The sequence below is a fragment of the Cavia porcellus genome, unplaced genomic scaffold, assembly GCF_034190915.1.
Source record: "Cavia porcellus strain 051 isolate PalLab524CR breed Dunkin Hartley unplaced genomic scaffold, mCavPor4.1 scaffold_1, whole genome shotgun sequence".
Classification (NCBI taxonomy): domain Eukaryota; kingdom Metazoa; phylum Chordata; class Mammalia; order Rodentia; family Caviidae; genus Cavia; species Cavia porcellus.
Window position 1 is genome coordinate 88,052,324 of NW_026947484.1, and position 18,441 is coordinate 88,070,764.

General features: G+C 36.8%; 1 pseudogene; it reads right to left on the reverse strand.

Annotated features, from left to right (window-relative positions):
- The window catches only part of LOC100717199 (heterogeneous nuclear ribonucleoprotein M-like), a 52,717-nt pseudogene that overhangs the window by 19,453 nt on the left and 14,823 nt on the right, over nt 1-18,441 (reverse strand).

Here is an 18,441-nt window from a genome sequence, read left to right on the forward strand (position 1 = left end):
GCCTCCCTTATGTTCTGCTGATTTGGCTGGACTTTTTGCATGATTAAAGCAAACAGACCTCTTTTTTATTATGTAAACATAATATGTATACATCTTTATTGTGTACATTATGATAATATAATACATGTATACAATATGAAATAAATCAGGGTCTACATTTCTAATTCTTCATTCATTTGTGACTTAGATGTATTGGGAATTTTGTACTTTTACAGTCGTTCAGAAACATATCATCAACTATTTTAAACTACAGTTTATAGGCTGACTGCGTATTTTGGTTATGAGAAAGTGTTGCAATAAACAATGGGAGTGCAAATTTCATTATGGTATAATGATTTGGGTATGTATTCAGTAGTGTAAGTGCTAGGTCATATGGAAGTTCTGTTTTTAGATTTTTGAGCAACCTCTACAGTTTTCTGTAATGATTGTACTAATTTGCATTTCTACCAACAGCAGATAAAGAGTGTTTTTTCCTCCACATCGCTACTAGCATTTATAATTATAAAATAACCACTTTAACTGGGGTAAAATATTGTCTAGTTTGATTTAGGATTCTTTGATGATTTTTCATGTACTTGTTGGACATTTATATATCTTCTTTTGAGTATTTATTGTCTGTTTTGTTTCATTAGCCTTTTTCTTATTGGTTTGCCTTGATTGATGTTCAGCATTTTGAGCTTCTTCTGGATTCTGGATACCAGTTTTTGTTGGATGAATAGTTTGTGAACTTTCTCACCCATTCAGTAGGTTGTCTTAATTTTCTTAATTGTACCCTTTGCTGTGAAGAAACTTCTTGGTTCATTTTTGCTCCTTGTGTTTTATGGGTTCGATAATAATACATCATTGTCTACAGCTAGGCCTTGAATGATTCTCCAGTTTTCTTGCAATGATTTCATACATTTGGACTTATCATTTAGATCTTTGATCCATTTAGAGTTAAGTTTTGTGTATAGTGAGAGAAAGGGACTTAGTTTTGTTCTTCTGCATATGCGAATGCACTTTGGCCAGCACTATTTATTGAACAAACTGTGAGAGCCAGTAGACTTCTGAGTGTCTGTAAGGCTTTGGGGTGTTAATCAAAAAAAGTCTCAAAGTAAAACTGGAATTAGAGGGAGGTTGGTGTTTACAAATCCACGTTTGCAATTCTATTTTGTATTGGAATATTTCTGTTGTTTGGGAGAAGTATAAAAGCCCTGATCTGGCAGAGATTTGTCATTTTAGACTAATTTTGCATCAGCTATTCGTTTGGCATAGAAATAGCCTTTTATATTAATTTTATTTTTCTACTCTTGATCATTATTCTTTAATTACTTATAAGAATGATGCATGGTCTACTTTCTCATATTATAGAAGACATAAATAAGGCCTAAGCTAATGTTAAAGTGTCCAAGCAATTTTGCTGTTTCTTAAAAATCTAGTTAGTGACAGAGCTGAGTTTTTGCTCGAGTCTGCCTGACATTGTTTGGTACTTATTTCCTTCTCTGTTCTTAAGCTGTATTGTTCCATTGGCAGAGGTTGTTTCTCCTGTCTTCTATTCTGCCAAATGTTTTCTCCCTTTTTTCCCCCTCTCATTATGACCTTTCTCTAGGCTCTCAGACACTTCATTCCTTTATTCATACAGGAAAAACTTTGGATTATCTATGGGTGTGGACAGATGAGGTATGAGGAAACCTGAAAAATTTTCACACTAAGGTGATAGGATGCAAATTGGTAAAATTCCAAATGTCTGCCAGTAAGTGGAAGAGAATGTTCCCACAGTTGTGACTCACTTTTTACATGTGCAAATACTTAAGGTACAAGTGACATTTTCAGACTTGACAGCCAAAGCCAGCTCTCCCAAGTTTCCAGAAGGCAAACTTCTCATAAGTTAATATCTTATGAATGCTTGCTTGTTTTGATAGTTAGTTGGTTAAATACAAAACTAATAAACTGATAATCAAAAACTAAAGAGTAAATAAATCCCAAAGGAAACAAGTACAGAATCATGTCAGGCAGACTTAAACGAAAAGTTCAAATTGATCAAGCTCTGTCAAACTGATTAATAAAGCAACTTTCCAAAGGCCATCTTTGAAGATCACAATACCAACTCAAAAATACTGCAATGAAGTAAAAATACCTAAAGTATCAAAGTACATTGTACATGGCGTTCTCAGCTAATATTAACCTTTCATGTTTATGAATTTAAGAACTGCAGTAGTAATGATATATGTGACATAAAACTGGAATATCATGAAAATATGAAGAGTTTATTGATCAAATGCAACTGGTGGGGACAGGACTTTGTCAGATCATTAAGTCAGCAATTTGGCTTCAGTGTGTTATCTCCATAAATACAGTGCTGGTCACTACTAAGTGACAGTCACGAAACTCATAAAAACCAGATGTAACAATTCACCACGAGAAAAATAGCTCTCATGCAGATATCTACAATTTTGCTTCCCTCAAAGTCAGATTTAAATAAACTTAATAAAAGATTGGCGACAACCAGATACAATATTGGTCTAATGTTGAGACAAATGCATTTGTAAGGCTGGTGAATCAATATCCACTCTTGAAAATGATTTACCACACAAAGCATATGGTGAAATCTTACATAAGAGGTTGAGAATTACTGGCCCTCCAAGCAATGCTGATGACTCTCTGCCAGCACATGCTAGTTTTTTCTAGACTAAGACTCCCTTCCACTGTTACTTTCTTATTTCCTTTGTCCTTTTGTTTCCTCTCTGTGATTCTTTTTTTCTTAGCTTTCCCTTTTTTCCCCTCTCTCTTCTTTATGCCAGATAAGATACAATGGCACCTCAACTTACAGATGTAATTTGTTTTACAGTTTTGGGGAAGATGGCTACATTTGTGCTTGTGTGGGGACAGCCAGGTGCTGTTTGTCACCTGATGAAGAGTTTGTGAATGGAAGCAAAATTTTGCCAAAGCTTTTTGTTTGCGAACTGAATTTTGTGCAAACAGAAATGTTCATGAACTAAGACATTACTGTTCATTTCAATAGGGTATAACAGTACATGTTAATAACACCCTTCTTTTTTAATCCTGGCCATGACTTTCTTGCTCACCCAATTCAACATATTGATCCTATAATTTTATAGTTGACTAATTTCATTCAAGGCATTTTGGCTAACGCTAAGATTAATTTAATATTCTAAAGGTAGTGTATTGCACTATCACTGTGTAAATTAGTAACATGTCTAATGAATCTATACAGATATGAAATGTACCATTCCAATAGAATTGAATGATTGACACATGTAACAATCTTATATTGGGAAATTAAGCATCTGAGTTAAAACTAAGTCTCTAAACATCTTTGTTCTCTGTCTCTCCAAATGTTTCCATCACTCCCAGATAGATGTCCATGATGCAGCCCGCCAGTCATAGTGGCTTCCAAGTCTGATGGTGACAGAGGTTCCATAATGTAAAAATGGAATAGAACCAGTCTCTGTACTTCCAAACACAAATGGGTCTCCTAACTTGTCTGTTCATAGTGCTTCTGCTCCAACACTTTCTCTCTCCTGACTTACTGTTAGCTAGCTTACTGCCTCTAAAACAGTACTTGAGATATCAACTACTAAAGAGGAAAAGTTTATTTTGGCTCATAGTTTCAGAGGCTTCAGTCCATGGTTGCTTGGCCGTGAAGTTTTGGGTCTATAGCGGCAGAGGGAATGCTTACAGAAACAGTTTGTTCACCTGATTGGGCCAGGAACCAAGAGAGAGAAGAGTACAACATTTTGATATCCTCTTCAACATCAGGTCCCTGCGCAGTGACTTAACATCCTTTCTCTAGGTGCCATGTACTTCAGGCCTTACTGTACCCCAACATTGCTACATATTGGAAACCTAGCCTTAAACACTTGGGAATTTGGAGAAACACTTAAGACACAAAGTACAGCACCTAATGTAGTACAATCTACAGATTTCTATATAGAATACTTGAATTAATTCTATATAGAATACTTGAAATATTTTTATTTGACTAGCATCAAAATCCCTATGCAAATAGTTGTTGTGGGGAGAGGGTTTACAATGATAAAAGACACAAGGGTAATGTAGCAGGGTCCCTAAAAAACGCTACGCATTCAATAATCTTTCACTAAACACCAAACACTAAGTACTGTGAGAGTAGCATCTTATTCCCAGCATTTATTAGCTCATCAGTGATTTAAAGAATTAGTGAAGACTGAGAGAGAAATGGGGATCAAATAGCTGCCTTCTCCTCTTATACAACTTGCAGATTCAGGGACTTTGTCCTTTTCCACCACAGAATCCCAGAGGAAACGAGAATGAAAATTGCATAGAAGTGTAGAAACTGAGCCCAATAGTACTAGTACTAGGAACTGTGCCCTGGTTCTGCAGCTACTCTCAAAAACAATTACTAACCCTGTGAAAGGGAAACCACAAGACCTCAGTGGATAGCTTGTCTTCTCTGCTTTAAACACCCACAAATGCTTAGAAAACAACTGCTGCTGATTTACAAATGAGGCAAATTTGAAAGTCAAAGGAAGAGCTAGGTTTCTCATGGGGCTGAGAATGAGGCATGGGAAATGCTGGTAGGAGTTAGAATTTGAAAGGCAGAGAGGCCTTGGCATCTACTTCATATGGCATGAATTTAGGTACTTTAGGTATAGAAACTTAAAACCCATGACAATTCTCAATGTACACCAAAGTTGTATCTCAATGATAAAAATAATAAATGCACATGCTGTCTCACTTCGCAGTCATGCTTTAGCAAAGCCCGGGTCATCAGGTTTAAGAAGTTTGCTCAGGTCACACAGCTAGTAAAGGAGAGCTTGTATTATACTGTGTATGGGGCTGATGGGAAGTTCAATTTTTAAAAATACAATTTTTTATTATATCCACTCTCATTCTGACAGCATGTTAACAGTAGGTGCCTATAGGCAGTGCCTGTCAAAAATAAACAGAGATCCTGTTGGCTGACTGTTATCTAAATCCTAAGCCAGGAAAGATGGTAAAATGTGCATAGTCAGCACAATGGTGGCTTATTTTCAAGAACAACATTATCAGGCATTCAGAATCCAAGTCTTTTGAAGTCTCAAGCACCAAATCATCTTAGTTTGTAAGTCATGAGTATACTGAATGGTCCTATTATTCAGCCTACAACCAAATCTTCAGTTATATCTGTGACAGGGAAAAGACTGAAGTCCAAAGTTAAATTAGAGCCGTTCCTATTGACAGTCAAAGTCCCTTATTTAAGACCGAAACGAAATATCACAGATCCATCATAATCCGGACTTCCGAAATTAATAAGCGATAAACTGAAAAGCACAGACATTGTACTCTATCGTCTGTCAACGAGAACCACTTTCCCTTCTGTTCTTTGTGTCTCTGCTTCTCAAGGATTAGCTTAAAACTAGAGAAGCTGGTTTTAATTAAAAACAGATTGAGTAGATTTCTGGATGGCAAAATGGAGCAAATCTCGTTGACGCTTTACAAAGCCCATTTTTCCTGATATTTGCTTGTACTTCTATGAATTGCTACTCTCTGTGGCTAAACTATTTTTTATTATCTTTCATTTTTAATTTAGTGTATGTATCCATAAACATATTTCATAGATCCACCCTATAATTATAGCCCTTGAAGTGATTTTAAGACTATATTTCAAATGTGTTTTATATATTTGTAAACCTTGATAACACATTGCTCCTAACAATATTCTAGAATGTTTACTACTTAATTAAGGAAAGATAAAATGCCTTTCAAGTTGTAAGACAACCACACATTGAGAATAATTAGGTAAACAGTAAAAGAGGAGTCTGCTTCAGAAGGAGGGTTGTTGCTTAGAATTAACTCTGGTTCTCCAAAAAGTATATATTTTGTGAGGATGAGTTACGTAGCTACACTAAAAGACAAGATAAGTGGTTTCCCTGATGACTTAACTTGTGATGATACAATATGAACTGGTAGGGAAATATTGAAGCTTTAGCAGTTTAAACAAGTTAAATATTTGGATGCACCAATATTAGCCTTTTGGTTCTGAGTTCTGCAACTGCAGATGCTCATGAAACCATCACCAAAATTAAAAGCCCCTTTTTTATACTTTCCTAGAGAGGCCTCTTAGGGGAGTCTCCATTCTGTCCTCAGAACCAGTTTTTTTCTAATACCATAAATTAGTTTTCCATACTCTTTGGACTTTACATAAATGAGATTACAGACATGGCCTCTTTGCATTTGGGCTTCTTTGGACCAACAAAGCATTTCTGAGATTCATCCATGTGGTTTCATACACAAATGCATTCCTCATTTGTCCTTTAATTTCTAGCCAGCAAATGGTGCACCAAGTCTGACTCATTTTAGAATTCGATTTCCCTTCTGCATTTCTTTTCTATCCTAGCTGGAGAAAGTTTTCTAATTTTAAGATAGCATGTGATTGATCAGGCTCACCGGAGTAATCTCCCCATCTCTAAATTCAACCATGCCATGAACGGCAACACAGTCACAGGTGTGTTACGTCATCATATTATAAGTAATGGGAGACTAGGGAATGTGAAGTTTGGAGGATGTTTCCCAGTATTGCCAACCAAAATATTTGACATTATCTTGTAAATGCATTGGTGTAAATGTTGGGGAAATGCCTGGAGGAATAAGCAGGACATAGCCAGGTTGGCAGTGCAGGCTGGACCACAGTCACCATGGTTTGGATAGGAATGAGAACTCCAGAGGGGAAAGGAAAGCACGGAACTCTGATGTTTGACTGTACATGAAATAATACTGAGAAGGACTCACAATTCCATTGGAGGCTTTTGGAACACTTAATTACAAAGTAACAAGAGCACAGGAAACTAAGCAAATCAAAAGAGAAAGGAAACCAGGAGAGTTGGAAAGAGGGGAAGAAAACAACAAACAAGTTCTAAGGAAGTGAAATGCAATTGGCGTGTGGCACCTAAATGAGCCACGACCCACATGCACTTAGTCGCCATTAGGTGCAGGTTGAGTAGCGCCTTAACCACATTATCGTCTTTTTTATCAGAAAAAAATACAGGAAGGGGAAAAGGCACGTGTGATAGAGCACGCTAAACCTAAGCATCCATAATGTGAAATAAATTATATAGACAGAATGTATAATTTTGAACCATAGATATAAATAGAATAAATTAAAAAATTAAAGCAGTAGATGACAGGACAGAAGAATTCTTGTTTTTACATTAAATTTTTAACATTTGATACTTGAAACAACATAAATACATTACCTTGTTATAATACAAATTGTTAAAAAGGAAGAAATACTAGATATTTAAGCATTGTGTGTTCTATATTATCTAACTACATCTAAATTAAAATCTGATCAAATTTTTGCTCTGGTGTTTTAAGGAATTACATAAATGAGCAATTTTATTTCACTGATTTTCTTCTGTAAGTAATAAATAAAATAATTTAAAATAGACTCATTGGAATTGCATGTTTTGTTGCAACTCTCTAAAATCCCATCATCTTGCAGAGTGTGAACCAAAGACAATTGCACTGAAATTACATATTTAAAAAAAAAAAAAAAACAGGCCACTGGTGTAATGTGGAATGTATACCACACCTTCAGAATAAAGGAAAAACCGGTTGAAGGGCTCAATATTTCAATAAAGTGCTTTAGGATTTGCATACCATTCTGAGCACTAAAAGTTTCATCATCTCCCATGATAGATTAAACAGTAAATGCGGGGATTCTTTAACTTGGGGTTTCAAGAAGGTAGTATAGCATTAATCAGAAGGAGTTTACCACTTGTGAAGGAGAACACATACAGAGCTTGCTTCTGCCTGCACACAGTCAGAATGAGAACTTTTTATACTTGGGAAGTGTCAGCGCCTCATTCTCTTCCCCAAGCAACTGACGACAGCCTTCAGTATCTTTTTCTGGGGAAGGAATAATGCTGCTCTCGTTTACAGATTCTTTGTTACGTATAAGGCTGTTCTCCCTCTTGGGCCATTTGCTTTGGTGCATTTGCAACCAAAGACTTTTTTCTAACCAGAGCTCCCTAACGTGGGGATGACTGTTTTTGTGGATCACTGCTTCTTTAATCTTAGCATACTGTGCAGCCTTTTCAAAGTTTTCTCCATCACTTGGGATCATTTTGCATAGGAACGTGGCATTTTATTATATACTATGGTGAAACATTCCCTAAGAAATTGCCATTTAATTATCTTGCTGCATAATTCATGTACTATAGCAGCATAAACCTATCCGCCATAAATAGATATAGGTAGATATAGATAAAATAATATACCACAAATTTAATAAACTGGTATTTAGTTAAACAAGTATTTATTGAAAGTCCATTTTATGCTAGACTCTGTACAGATGAATAACATGTAATCTCTGATTTCAAGAGAAAGCTGAAAGGAGGAAGACGCAGGAGGAGAAAGTTTTAATACTGCTTTCCAGGTATTTGATATTGAGGGGCAAATTGACCTCAGGAAGCCCTGACAGGTGGAAAAGGGTGTTGGAGATGCCTTCTTCAATTAGTGCATATTAATTAGACAGCATACTAAGTCTAGCACATCTTCATGCACACATACAGTAAGCTTAATCATAGCCGCCCCGCACCATCTTCCCTTACTCTTACATACCTCCTTCTCTGACACACTCTCCTTTCTCAAGCGTTTTTTTCTTCTTTCATGTAATCTCCCTCCGTACCAGATTCCACGTATGAGAGGAATACTTGTCTGTGTCTGACTTATTGCGTTCAACACAATCTCCAGATCCACCCATTTTCCTGAAATGCAATTATTTTATTCTTCTTTATGGCTGAATAACATTTCTTTATGTGTATTTACAATATTTTTTTACCTATATATGCATTATCACACACCTAGACAGAGTCTAAAACTTAACTACTGTGAAAATTGCTGCAATAAACAGATATGCAGTTATCACTGTAACGTGCTAACTTTGATTCATTCACGGGATAATGTTTTATTTTCAGCTTTGATGGAAGTCCTTTGATGGAACTGCTGATTTCTACAAAGGCTGTACTGGTTTACATTCCCACTGGCAGTGTAAAGAGTTATCTTTCCCCACATAGTCCTGTCAGCATTTATCGTTTTTTAGTATTTTCAAGAGCAGCCATTCTGATTGGGGTGAGATAGACTCTCAGTGTAGTTTTGATTTGCATTTCCTTGATGGCAAATGCCTTAGTTATTTTTCTGTCTTCACTGAGACAAAATACCTGATGCCCAAAATTAAGGAAGGTTTATTTCTTACACTTCTTGGGGGTTTCAATCCATATTCAGTTGGCTCCAAGACAGCATAAAGTGACAGAGCAGCCATTCATGGCCACTATAAACAGCAAAAGTGAAAGCAAAACCAAACGAGAAAGATACATCTTCTTCCCTGCCATTGCATCATATCCTGGTTCACCTCTAGGCAGATATAGCACTCATATCACCAATCTGAACGCTAGACAATGAACCAATCACAAACGCTAAATTTGGTTACATCCATAATGGCATGAGGCTTGAGGGCCACTGATGATAACAGCAACCAATGTTGAACATTTTTTAATATAATTTTGGCCATTTTTATTTCTTTTGAGAAGTATCTGTCTAGTTCATTTGCCTTTATATTGATTGGATAACTGGTTCATTTTGGTCAGTTAGTTGTTCTCGAGTTCTTTATAAACTCTGAATATTAAGCTTCCATCAAAAAGGTAATGGGCAAAGATTTTCTCCCTTTCTGCCAGCTAGAGATACCTTTCTGATGAGGTCAAAGATGTACTCAGATCACCATTTCAAACAAAAAATTTTCCTTTTTTTTTTTTTCTCGATACCTAGGATCAAACTCATGACCTCACGCTTACCAGGCAAGTGCTTGAGCCACTGAACTAAATCCCTGATCCCCTTTCATTGAACTCTTAATTCCCCAAACTTCTCATTTCTCTTCTTGACATGACACTTCAACCTATCCTCTCGAGTCTTACAAGATTGTTCACTGTAGGGAACACCAACATTTTCATCCCCAATCAATAGCTCAAGAGAATGAATTTTGTTTAAAGATCATATTATTGAATCCAGCATTCATTGTTATTCCAAAGTAGAATTTTAAAAATAACTTTAATATTTTACCTGAGGTCTGGATGTTATTTGCCCCCTAAAAGTTCACATGTTGGAGGACTGGTCCTCAGTATGGCAGCATTGAGACTGTGGGAGCTTCAAGAGGTAGGGCCTCAAAAAATTTCTTAGATCAATGGAGTTACGGTCTAACAGGGCATTAAGTCGGTTCTTGTGTGACACAGTAGTAGTTCTCATCAGAGGTCTGGTACAAAAACCTTGGGTGGGCTCCCCCCAGGTCTCTCTAGCTTACTGTTTGATATTATGATCAGTCACCCCTATGTTCACTCTCTCAATTGCCTATGGCCCGATGTGACGGAATCCAATGGCCCTCACCAGAACTGAATTAGTGCAGGTTTGAGGTCCTAAAACTGGAAGCAAAATACATTTCTTTTCCTTATATAGTTAGTGTGCCTAGTTTTGTTGCAGTAACTAAAAGCTATCTACTACATTTAATGTGGAAATGAGAAATATGTTTGCTCTGTCCTGTTTATTCTGGTTCTGTCAGTACAGTAGCATGAAATGATAGGACCGCAGTAGGGAATATCTCATTTTCATTTCTTAACTTGCTCACCTTCTGCTCCTCCCTTATAAAACAGGAAAAGAATGGAATGTTTAAGATTATCATAACAAAACTTCTCAGTCAGTACACGTGTCCAAGTAACTTTTTAAAATCCCTCCTTATTTGAGAGATATTTAGAAATGTAAAGCACAAAGATAAAATACCAGAAATGCCCCTGGAATGGTGCATATGTTTATGAACACTTACTGCTCCTAGACTGCCAATTGGAGTCTGTTAAAAGAACTTAGTACAGCTCAGTGGAAAATAAAAATGAAAATTACTTATATTTGTTCTCCCCAGGGGAAAAAGTAGCATAAATACTTGCATAAAATGAGTCTAAATGAAGAAGAAAGAAGATGCTGAGTGCCTTACCCAGTTTCTATCGTTAAATATGACACCAGAAATTGGTTGAATCCTAGCTAAAGAAACACGATCTCATTTATAAAATTAATTTAAAATGCTATCTTCACAAATCTACCATATCACTGCCTTCATTTCATAGCAATACAGAGGATTTAGATGAGAAAACTCAAAATCTCTAAAGTTTCAGCGTGGTATGCATCACAGGTCTTAACCAGTCTTAGTAGAAGCTAAGAGGAAGTCCTTGGGTAGGCACAGGCCTCACCATTTCCACTGGGAGTGGTGGTGGTCCTTTGAGTGGCAGAGCATCACGCATGTGTGGAAATGCTGAGAAACTGCAGAGAGCAGTGACCAAAATAGTATGAAGAAGACAGTAGTAAGTCTTGAGAGATGACAGGGAGGGAGAGAGACAGAGAGACACAGAGAGAGAAAGAGAGAGAGACAGAGACAGAGAGAGAGACAGAGAGAGAGAGATGCAGGAGCAGCCCCAGACTCTTCTTGAAGACTCCTGAGGCTGCCTATGGCTGAGGATAAAAATTAACAGTGTGTGTAGGATACATAATACAATAGAAAAAGAACAGTTCCCACCAGAAAGAAAAGAGCCTACGATAAAAGGCACTAGATGACTATGTGTGCACTGTAGGAATTCATTTATAGGAAGTTCTAGAACCAAGGAAGCTAACTTATAAGAATTGATCCAAAATACAACATATTTTTAAAAATATCATTGCCACTAACCTCCCTCAAATGACTCTCCCTCACTTTGAATACATGTATCCCATCATTCTTGCCACATTCTGAAGCATTTGTGAAAGTCCTCTTTCCTCAGTATCTTTAAGAGGTATAGTTAAAAACTGTGGTGAATGCCACTGCCAGGTGCTGTCTGACTCAGTACCCACTGATCAACCTTTCCCATCCTTCCCTAACAGGTAAAAGTAAGCACTGGACTACCTAAGTTAAATTAAGGGAACTGATCACTACTGTAGAGATGATTATAAAGAAAGACTTCATCTTTTATGGACCCACGGGGAAGTATAAGGAATTAAAAGATACGACTTTAAGAGATGGGTTAAGACAAATGGGTAAGAGTTTAAGAAGAAACTCCATTAGCCATGAGTTGAGTGAGCATTACTGGTGCTACTGTTGGATATCTGGGTGTACACTATCCTCTTTTGATTTGAATGCTTAAAGTTTTCCATGATTAAAAATCATTTTAAAAGTGCAAAAAAAATAAATCTACCTATATCCTAGATTGAAAAGCACCAAAGGCTCTAAGCTGTAAAGGGGTCTCTGTAAGGTACTTAAAGAGAAATAAAAAGTGAAAATCAGTGTTGTTTTTCTTACTAAAATGAGAATTATAGGAGACTTCTTTTTAGCCAGTCAATTTTTCCATTGATGGAATGTTCCAAACCTTTATAAACCATCTGGAGAGCAAGGATTTGGCTAGATTACCATCTCACTGCAATCATGAGACAGTCATTGAGAAAGCATGCAAAAACGAACTGCTTTTTATATAATAAAATGCATACACTAGAATCTGAAACACTGAAAGAAATCCTCAAACTAATTTACGAAATGTTAAATATATAAAATAATGTGAATAATTTCCAATTATTTTGATCCTGCAATACAGTAAATAAAACCACAATTTTTATTGACATTATCTTAGTTATGAAGCTTCATCTGTAATTTGGCCCAATGTTTACTTTTTCATAATCAGATAACTTAATAAAAAATATTAATAATCATAAATCACTTTAATATTTAGTACTACTACATAAGGAAATAGAAATAAATGGATCTGGAAAACCATATTGTGAAAAGGGGTTATTTTGTAAAGGGTACAAGTAAACAGATTGAAGTTCTTGCCTTCCCTAGTTTGCTCTTAGTATTTCTGAATTTTAATTTTTTCTTCAAATCTGTACAGACCATTACATATAATGATTTATAAACTCTGTGGAAAGTGGCGGTTTGTTCCAGCATCTCTTCACTACTCCCCACTGTCATGCTAAAGGCAATCTTTTCACCATAAACAGGAACAGGTAAAAAGAATAGGAGAGGAAAGAATGCAAAACTAGTATTTCTATGCACATTTGGTTAGACAATATGCCACATTTTTCCTTCATTTTGTGTTGTATATGTAGGTCTTATTCTAACCATCTTGCAAGGTTTGTAAATATTTGTGTAAATTTTTTGGCAAGGAAATTATGGAATAATGTTTCTTTGGTGCTTCAATATAATATAAACTTACCACATATTTACTGTTTGTAGGGCAATGCAGATGGTGACAAAGATTCAGAGAAGAATGCGATGTGCACCCTGAATTTGCTCAGTTAACTGGAAAAGACAAACAAAAGGACTCACTGTGAAATATTTTCCGATACGTCTTAGATAAGCAAAGTGCCTTGTGGAAACTCAGAGGATTCCCCTGGTGGAATGGGAAGATGACTGCCCTAAGAAAAAAGACAGTACATCTCTCCCAGTAACAAAGGTAAAAAAACAAGAAGTAAATTACCAGACAAGGACCCAAGCAGAAAAGTAGAAGGAGAGAGCAGATACAGAGCAAATGAACGCAGGTAGGAAATATTGCCAGAAGCTCATTAAAGACGTATTTCCTTATACACAGTTGATGTGTGTTCGGCATGGCCTAATTTTCAATCTAACTGAAAACTGAATACATATTTGTACCAGCCTTTGGCTTCTTGCAAATATGCTTGATCATTGAGTAATAACTTATTTTCATGATAGGCACTCTCTCCACTATTTTAAACATTATAGGAATTGCTAGGGTATCATGTGCTCAGGAAGGGAATCAAAGTGCTGCTTCTTAGTGTTCAATGCCACTGCGGTGCACAGTGTTCTCCTGTGTGCAGCTGTGTACTGGCCACCTGGACACCTTCCATGTTAACACTGCAAAAGTAGACAGTGTCTACGATAAGCAATTCCATATCATAGACTGCACCAGTGAAGTAGACTTCGCCTCCTATCAGCAGACAGTTATTTTTACCAACCTATTAGACTTACGTACATTCTATCAATTGCTAGGAGTAATGTGGTAGTGGAAAGAATGATTTCAAAATGAGAACAAGTGCAGTTTTTGCTGCCAACTTGACTCTCTTAATAAAAATGGAAAGTGAAACAGTTGGCTGAGAAGCCAGGTGAGAACACTTGAGAGAAGTCTGAGCCCCATTGGAGCCTTGTGGGAGTCTGGCACAGAAAACAGTTCTGCCAGGACCCACATGTGCAGCTCTGGCTCTCAGAAAGTCACACATGCTCTCAGGAAGAGCCAACGGAAAAAGAGCAAAGTGAGTCTGACAGCATTTGCATTCCTAGCTGCTCTTAAAAATACACTGGGTTTGGCAGGCTTGGTTCCATCACTTGGAGTTAGAGCCTGGGATGCTGCCATTTTTAAGAGCAGTCATCAGGACCAATCACCGTGATCATCAAATGAAATATGTATTTCTGCATAATCAGATGTTAATAAAGGAAAATTTGCATGTTTAGCATTCCAGAGTTTTATGATACAATGATATTCTGTCACTTTGTGCTCAATTTGATTATCAAGCATTAATCATTCATATTGTGATACTATGTAAGCAGAAATCAATGAACGTGACTTCAAAGTTGCTTGATTTCCCTCCTCTTCTGAGATGAGTAGGCGTGGTCCAAGCAGCAGCCCTGATCAACACAGTACCCCAAGAATTGGTCCAGGCAATGGAGATGCTACTGCTGTCAGCAAGCAGCAACATATGGCACCAAGATGTGAGTTTCCAGACTTGTCATCCACTTGAGGGAGTGCTGATCGGAGCTCGGAAGACAGTCTGCAGTCCAAAAATGATGGGGGGTGGCTGTGATTGAGAGTGTGGCCATAACAAGCTAAACAAAACAGAAAACTGGATCAGCTCACAACAACGGTTTGAAGCTGAATCTTGGGGCACTTTGAGATGAAGAACAAAAGTCAGCCTATGCAGCTTCTAGGGCTATGGTATAAGTGACTGAGAGCGTGTGCATACAGAGAACAAGGAGTCCCGCTAACATGATTCAAACAAGTTCTCACATGACAAGGATCCTGGAGGCAGGCAGAATTTCGACTCTGGTTTAGCAGCCAGGCCCACGTCTCACGTCACCCTCTTACCATGTTTCGCAAGGTTGCGGATCACTGCAGTGGTAAGTCACCCTGTCACGGGGCTGTGCTCAATGCCAGAAAATGGGATGATCCAGTGCAAAAAATTTAGTCTTAAACCAACCCCTCAAGCCAGGAAAGAGCATATTTCCCAGAAATATCCAACTCATGTACCAGATTAGGGTTTAGGGTGACCAAGTTGTCCTTGTTTTCCTAGAATGTTCTTACTTTTTTTGTCCCAACTGAGCTTCCTCCTCAGGCTCCTGACTTGCTCACTATCATCACTGTTCTTCTTGAGTGGAAGAGAGTGGAGAGTTGATTCTGGATATGAAAATATTGGCTGTTAGAGACAATATATAACTTGTGATGCTAAGAGCAAACCCATACTTTCTATGGTAGAATCACGGTATCATATCCCTCTAGTTCTAATCTTCTGGACTATAGGGATGTGTCTCTGAGGGAAAGAGAATAATTTCAGTCTGGATCTTATATGGAGAACTGGACTAAATCTGGCAAAAGTTTTTCTGCCACGGTACATGAAATAAGGACAATTTACAAATGTTTATCTATAACTTCAGAAGGCATTGAAGGTAGAAAATTCATGCAGTTGTTTAGCAAAAGGCCATAGCGGGAAAAGTATTCCAAGCATTAGATCTGGAAAATGGACTCCAAATAGAAACACTAATATAATTTGGGATGTAAAATACAGGATTTATTTGGGCAAATGGTTGATAGAATTATGCAACAAAATTTTATTTACTGACTATGTGCATGGTGCTATGGTAGACATCTTTAATATGTTATTCACGGGGCTGGGGATTTAGCTCAGCGGCATAAGCGCCTGCTTGCAAGCGTGCGGTCGTGAGTTTGATCCCTGGTACTGATAAAAATGAAAAAGACAAAAAAAAATATGTTATTCACTTAATTCTCACAATTAACCTTCTGATACTGATAGTACAAATGTCCCACATCCCAGATGGAAAAAAGAGTGAGCTGCCAAATGTCACATGACCAGTAAATACAATGTAGCTAGAATTCAAATGCAGACAATTGATTTCATACATAGTTTAACTTCTATGAAATCTACCTTGTAGATATTCAAGGTATTAAAAACATAGAGTATTAATTATCTACTTATAAATGGGGTTTGTGGCTGTTGAAAGTCTGAAAAAGCTGAGCCTGATTATAAGGTTCACTGCTGATTTTTATTTGTTAAAGTGAAAGTAACAGCAAATACTTTAGTATATGGCTACAAAGAATGGCAAGAGGAAACAATATCTCTAATAACCAACAAAAGTTTCATATAGGTAAGAAATTTCTATCATTTCCTGATGATCTCAGACACTGATCTTTTTTAATATACCATCATCAGAGATGCCCTGTCTCTCTGTCTGCACAGAAGAATGTGCTGTGCCACCAACCTGTGGCCCTTGGAGACACAGGGAAAGATGAAGCCATCTCTGGGAGGGTGAAAAGGGGATAATCTTGAACAGGAGAATGAAATGAAATTGGAAAAATAATTCTGTTTAATGTGCTAAGATCTTGTACACTCTAGAGAGAAAATTTCACATAGACTACTATGATTTTCCAGGACAGGACAACAATTAAATATTTGTAAAAATTTCTTAATCTTGCATTTTGTTGAGGAAGATATGTACTTGGTGAAAGTGTCTCTAGTTATATCCTAGTGTACTGTAGAACAGATGTAGAGGTCATTGGTTTAAGCATAGCTTTTGAGCTAAGGATGCTGTATACTAACTTTTGGCCAACATGAGAATACCCAGAGTGGCATATATTCATGAAGATATATGTGTTGTGAATTTGTGAAAAGTTGCAGAAAATAGAATGTTGGTATATTAAAGGAAATCATCAGATATCTACCAAGTAATTAGCTAGGATTTTTGTACCATAGCTACAGATGATAACATTATTTATGTTAATAATTAAAATTGTTATTTAAAAAATATGTCAACATTTTTGTGATGCTGGGGATAGGATACATGACCTTTGCATAATAGCAGGTACTCTATCCTTGAGCTAGCACTCCAGCTCAGGTTTTGAGAAGAAAACCATTCGGCAAATTTAATTTGGCTAAAAAGTTTATTTTGAAAATACTAATCATAAACTTTAAAAAAGAGAGATATAATTTCTATTTACTTAGAATACTGCAGTAGTTGAAACAAGTTTAAATTAAGACTCTCTTGACTTTAAATCCCAGGGCCACTATCCAGCCCGGTGAAACTTGTTGCCCATTCATCAAGTCATTTAGATAAATACTGAAACTTGTAGCTGACATCTTTTTACATAAGTATGGTGCTGACCTCGTAATGTTATCAAAGGAATAAAAAACAGATGATACATATAAATTTATAGCTACTAAGCAACATACAAGTAGTCCATTAACATATACTTGCAACAGAAACTGTTGGGAAGTTTTGAAGAGATTGATAAATGTGTTGTTATTTTACTTTAAATCCCAATTCTCAATGACTTAGTCCAGATGTAGTATTTTAGCATTTTCCTATTCTACTCCTGCGAAGTAAATTTCTTTTTTAAAATTCATTTTAATATTACCTTGTGGACTTTATTTAGTAATGTGGTACATAATGTACTTAAATGGAAAATGTACTGTTAATTACAGTAAGGTTTTCAAGGAAACTAGTAACTGTAAATCCAGATCTTAGATCTTCCAAACTCTCCAGAGATTAAGATATATTTATATTATATTTTCTTAACAAATTTTAGAGCTTTTTTGTAAGAAAAAAACTTACTGCTTTTCCTGCAGTTGGCTGCTGGGATGCCGCTGGCCCGCCCTGAGAGCCCTACAGTACACAGACCTGAGAGGCCCATCGCTGTGCGTGTTGGTAGAAGTCATGGCAGACATTGTTCAGGGATGCTACGGAGGGTCCTCTTTACTGTGGACACTTGGGAGAAATTTCTTTCCAGTCTTGGCAGGAAATGTGTGCTGTGCTTCTCTTGAGTTGGTTTGCTTTTTAAGTTGCAATAAACAGAAATTGGGAAATGAAGCAGATTTTCCTCACTTCGTTGACAGCTGGATACCTAAAGCCCAATTTGAGGACTACCCAAATAAGCAATTACTATACTCTGATTTCTCTTCAGATCCTATAAATCTTTCACCTTTTACCAAAAAAGCAATTACCAAAATCTAATGGTAAATGTAAGGGGCCCATGATATTTATTTTTATATTAACCATAGACCTTGGTTATAAATATGGCTTTCTCTTTGTTTTGACATTTTCATCTTCTTTTAAAATAGAATGTTTCTCTAGATTCTTTTAAACAGAAATTTATATACTTTCTAAGCTAGTCTGGA